Genomic DNA, 6000 nt, shown 5'->3' on the forward strand with positions numbered 1-6000 from the left:
AATTAGGATACGTTGAGATCTAGAGTACTTTATGCAAGTATCTAATTTTACGGGCCGGATCTTATGAACGAGCCACAGGGGGTCTAATCAAGCCCCGGTGAAGCTAGCCCTCGATTCGGGCATCGACTTGCCTGGGAAAGAAAGGCTTGCTGGACGGCTTGTAGCGCTTTCTGCTTTTTATCTAAATGTGGCTCATGAATTTGAAATAGTAATTAGGATACATTAGGATCTAAAATACTTTATGGCGCATGGCCGGATTTGATGAACGAGCCACAGGGGGTCTCATCAAGCCCCGGTGAAGCTAGCCCTCGATTCGGGCATCGACTTGCCTGGGAAAGAAAGGCTTGCTGGACGGCGTGTAGCAATTTCTGCTGTTTATCTAAATGTGGCCCATGAATTTGAAATAGTAACTAGGATACATTAGGATCTAGAGTACTTTATGCAAGTATCAAACTCAACGGGCCCGATTTGATGAACGAGCCACAGGGGGTCTAATCCAGCCCCGGTGAAGCTAGCCCTCGTTTCGGGCATCGACTTGCCTGGGAAAGAAAGGTTTGCTGGACGGCTTGTAGCGATTTCTGCTGTTTATCTAGATGTGGCCCATGAATTTGAAATAGTAACTAGGATACATTAGGATCTAGAGCACTTTATGCAAGTATCAAATTCAACGGGCCGGATCTTATGAACGAGCCACAGGGGGTCTAATCAAGCCCCGGTGAAGCTAGCCCTCGATTCGGGCATCGACTTGCCTGGGAAAGAAAGGCTTGCTGGACGGCTTGTAGCGATTTCTGCTGTTTATCTAGATGTGGCCCATGAATTTGAAATAGTAACTAGGATACATTAGGATCTAGAGCACTTTATGCAAGTATCAAATTCAACGGGCCGGATCTTATGAACGAGCCACAGGGGGTCTCATCAAGCCCCGGTGAAGCTAGCCCTCGTTTCGGCCATCGACTTGCCTGAGAAAGAAAGGCTTGCTGGACAACTTGTAGAGCTTTCTGCTGTTTATCTAAATGTGGCCCGTGAATTTGAAATAGTGATTGGGACACATTGGGATGTAATGTACCTAATGCGAGTATCAAACTCAACGGGCCGGATCTGATGAACGAGCCACAGGGGGTCTAATCAAGCACCTGTGAAGCTAGCCCTCGATTCGGGCATCGACTTGCCTGGGAAAGAAAGTCTTGCTGGACGGCTTGTAGCGCTTTCTGCTGTTTATCTAAATGTGGCTCGTTCATCAAATCCGGCCATGCGCCATAAAGTACTCTAGATCCTAATGTATCCTAATTACTATTCCAAATTCATGGGCCACATTTAGCTAAACAGCAGAAAGCGCTACAAGCCGTCCAGCAAGCCTTTCTTTCCCAGGCAAGTCGATGCCCGAATCGAGGGCTAGCTTCACCGGGGCTTGATTAGACCCCCTGTGGCTCGTTCATCAAATCCGGCCAGTTGAATTTGATACTTGCATAAAGTACTCTAGATCCCAATGTATCCTAATTACTATTTCAAATTCATGGGCCACATTTAGATAAAAAGCAGAAAGCGCTGCAAGCCGTCCAGCAAGCCTTTCTTTCCCAGGCAAGTCGATGCCCGAAACGAGGGCTAGCTTCACCGGGGCTTGATGAGACCCCCTGTGGCTCGTTCATCAAATCCGGCCATGCGCCATAAAGTATTTTAGATCCTAATGTATCCTAATTACTATTTCAAATTCATGGGCCACATTTAGCTAAACAGCAGAAAGCGCTACAAGCCGTCCAGCAAGCCTTTCTTTCCCAGGCAATCGATGCCCGAATCGAGGGCTAGCTTCACAGGTGCTTGATTAGACCCCCTGTGGCTCGTTCATCAGATCCGGCCCGTTGAGTTTGATACTCGCATTAGGTACATTACATCCCAATGTGTCCCAATCACTATTTCAAATTCATGGGCCACATTTAGATAAAAAGCAGAAAGCGCTGCAAGCCGTCCAGCAAGCCTTTCTTTCCCAGGCAAGTCGATGCCCGAAACGAGGGCTAGCTTCACCGGGGCTTGATGAGACCCCCTGTGGCTCGTTCATCAAATCCGGCCATGCGCCATAAAGTATTTTAGATCCTAATGTATCCTAATTACTATTTCAAATTCATGGGCCACATTTAGCTAAACAGCAGAAATCGCTACAAGCCGTCCAGCAAACCTTTCTTTCCCAGGCAAGTCGATGCCCGAAACGAGGGCTAGCTTCACCGGGGCTTGATGAGACCCCCTGTGGCTCGTTCATCAAATCGGGCCCGTAAAATTTGATACTTGCATAAAGTACTCTAGATCCTAATGTATCCTAATTACTATTTCAAATTCATGGGCCACATTTAGATAAACAGCAGAAAGCGCTACAAGCCGTCCAGCAAGCTTTTCTTTCCCAGGCAAGTCGATGCCCGAATCGAGGGCTAGCTTCACCGGGGCTTGATTAGACCCCCTGTGGCTCGTTCATCAAATCCGGCCATGCGCCATAAAGTATTTTAGATCCTAATGTATCCTAATTACTATTTTTTCAAATTTATGGGCCACATTTAGATAAACAGCAGAAAGTGCTACAAGCCGTCCAGCAAGCCTTTCTTTCCCAGGCAAGTCGATGCCCGAATCGAGGGCTAGCTTCACCGGGGCTTGATGAGACCCCCTGTGGCTCGTTCATAAGATCCGGCCAGTTGAATTTGATACTTGCATAAAGTACTCTAGATCTCAACGTATCCTAATTATTATTTCAAGTTCATGGGCCACATTTAGATAAACAGCAGAAATCGCTACAAGCCGTCCAGCAAGCCTTTCTTTCCCAGGCAAGTCGATGCCCGAATCGAGGGCTAGCTTCACCGGGGCGTGATTAGACCCCCTGTGGCTCGTTCATCAAATCCGGCCATGCGCCAGTTGAATTAGATACTTGCATAACGTACTCTAGATCTCAACGTATCCTAATTACTATTTCAAGTTCATGGGCCACATCTAGATAAAATCCCATCGACGGCCGAATCGAGGGCCAGTGTCCCTTGTCAGTTGTCACTATTATTTTATGCCGATTTCGTGATATTATGTCCTTTCCGACATTATTTGCAAGTAAATATCTCCTTGTTTGGTACTAGTTGAGCCTTGTATTGCCTTTTGTGTTCGTTGTAAGAGAGCTGGCATAGATTCTAGGTTTTTCGAATCGGTAACTGAATAGGTTGCTATGTTCTGTCTATTCCCTCTTATCGAAGGCTGAATCGGCGGCAAAATCCAATCGAGGGCTGAAACGAAGGCTGTGAATCGAAGGCCGAATCGAGGGCTAGCTTCAGCTTGGTGATATCAGGATCCTCGCATGGGGCACCAACCTGCTGTCAAACGATAAACCTTAGTCTCTATAGCTACCAGACTATAACTACGCGCGGCTGTTGGCCACCATAGGGCTCCATTTGACTATGGACTGACTCCCCTGGCCAATCATTCCTTTTTGTGCCAAATTCTACGATCCATACCCTGGTGGAGGCTATAGACACCCCTCCCTCTGTAAATTTCCAAGCAGATGTTGGATAGAACATCGTAATTTTTATAAACCTTCTGACTGGACGGGCTTTTCTGACAGTCACTGATCTCCAATGAGATGCTTGGGTAGAAAATCTTATCGTTTTTATTTCATTTCTTACCAGCTGGGCTTGTCTGTTCGAGAGGTAGCTGCCAACCTCCGTGGTCAGAGCTAGAGAAGCCTGTCCAGTCAGAAAAGAATTTCCGTTCTACACCAACCTCTGCTTGGAGATTGGAAATCTCATGGCCTTGTGTCTGAACCCCTACGCCGAATATTCCACCGAAGGGTCCGGAAATGAGACCCCACCTTCAAACAGGTCGATTGTCACATTTTGATATATGAGACAGTCACTACACCTGTGTATCCGCTGTGGGGGCGCTCGTTACACACGTGCACACAGGCCAACATGTGAGAAAGCAGACCAAAATAACTCAAGATTTCTTTACTTTTACTTGACTTGACGTTTAGTTTGCTTTACTTTACTTTACTTAAAACTAAAAAGGCTTTCAGATCTTAAAGTTAGACGATATCATGGCAATTATGTGATGCGTAAGAAAAGAACCAGGTACTTTCCCGCTTACAGTATTTTGCTAATCATGTTTGTAAGAATGTGTTACAAATTGGGAAATCAAAGAGCCTTGAAGAAACCGCAAAACCACAAAAATGCGCTTTCCTTGGTGGCGCCCACCTCTTACCATCGCGCGAAGGCCAACGACATTGTTCGCTGACACTCACCCAGAAACGTTCCGTGCGTTCAACAACTTGGACGGCCCTGGCTTGAGTTGCATTGCCAACAAACTGGCATAACAAGAACATTCCCTTTCCACAAGATCAGCTGTTATTTAATTACCACCGCGACGTCACAGAGCATGACTCACTCGGTATGTCACGCAGGTATTCAAGGCGACATATCTGGCATACTTTCACATGCACTCCACATTTTCCCTACCTTATAATGAATGACTTACACTGTACATTGAAACCTACACGTTTGGAGATCAAGATATATCCGATAATGTGTAATACCCGTCGAGAATTCATGATCATTCATGGTGAGTCACTGCGGTTTACCTCACCGGGTGACGTCACCGTCCCGACCTGTGGAAAGTCTAACGTTCCTTGTAAGGTGATCTGCCCCGCGCACCTTTTACCATATATGGTAAATTCAGAATTGTGGCTGGCGGTGTGCAAAGGTCTAGGGTCGGGAAGTGACGCAAAACGCGTTGAAGGTAAACACTTCAACATCACCAGCATGGTGTAAATAATGCTTGACTTGGACAAATGAAGGAAATGCCGACCTCTTTCGGATTTTTCTTTCATTTCTTACATTTTTTTTCTCATGCCAAAGTTTCAAACAGTTGACCGCCAAACAGTTTGGCATGACTTCTGTCGATTGTTCGCGCCGCCAATTTTTATGAATGGCACAACTGGGGAATTGACATTCCTGGCTAAGAATAGCATTAATCAAAGTTTATGACCCCATTATGTTATGAACACATGTCTAGTTGGATAGACAAACTAGGGCTTCGTCATTATTCAACATTTGATGTTGATTCAGTAGACGTATTTTACACGCACCTGCCTAACTCAATAACAGTCAATGATTCTGTGTTTGCAAGCACCTAGATACACCCCCCCCCCTAAAAAAGAAACCCAGAAACGATACAGCACAGACAACGACCTTTTGCAGTGGTCCCTAGACGATTAAGAAGAAATAATGGAGGTGTAAGAAGAAAGGAAATAGAACCTGATATGCTGGACCTACACGACTCACTAATCTTACTAGCAAAGATGTCCCGGGGCTCCCAACATGTTAAAAAATTACCTAAATTTGCCGAAACTTCCCAATATTCTCTTTTATAGACAATTATCATGACGTTTGTATGAAAAGTGTAAGTAATAAGGTGGTAATGGCCTCAGTGTCAAACCATTTTTCTTCCCACAAGGGAAACGCCCCTTATTTTGACTGCGTGTGGTTTTGTGTTCAATGCAGAAGAACAAAGAAACACCGACACAGGTCGGACAGCAAGATTTCATTTCAGGAACCCATCTTGAGTTTCAAAATGCGGGCCTATGGCTGTCGCCTGTCATACAAAAAAAGTGGGGCACTGTTATATGTTACACCCAGGTCGCCTTTTGGACTTTGAACATTTGAGAGAGAGAAAAACTTTTTTATGTGGGGAAAGCACATAACGTTAACTTGCATCGTGACGGGTGTAACAGATATATTTGGTGACCACAACAACCGCGGAATGAAATCAAGGCCGGCAGAACGTTTCAGGTAGTGCTTTGATACAACTGAGCAATGCGTGTGGGTGACAGCAAACACGAGGACCGATTCAAATGAGCAAACCAACAAAGCAAACCAATCAAACCCGACTTCCCGCCTGCAGTGACCTCACAAAATGATGTCATGCATATATTTCCGCAGCCCAGAAACTTGACCCCGCTGACTTGGTGGATAGGATGCGGGCGTG

This window comes from Branchiostoma lanceolatum, chromosome 8, assembly GCF_035083965.1.
Source record: "Branchiostoma lanceolatum isolate klBraLanc5 chromosome 8, klBraLanc5.hap2, whole genome shotgun sequence".
NCBI lineage: Eukaryota > Metazoa > Chordata > Leptocardii > Amphioxiformes > Branchiostomatidae > Branchiostoma > Branchiostoma lanceolatum.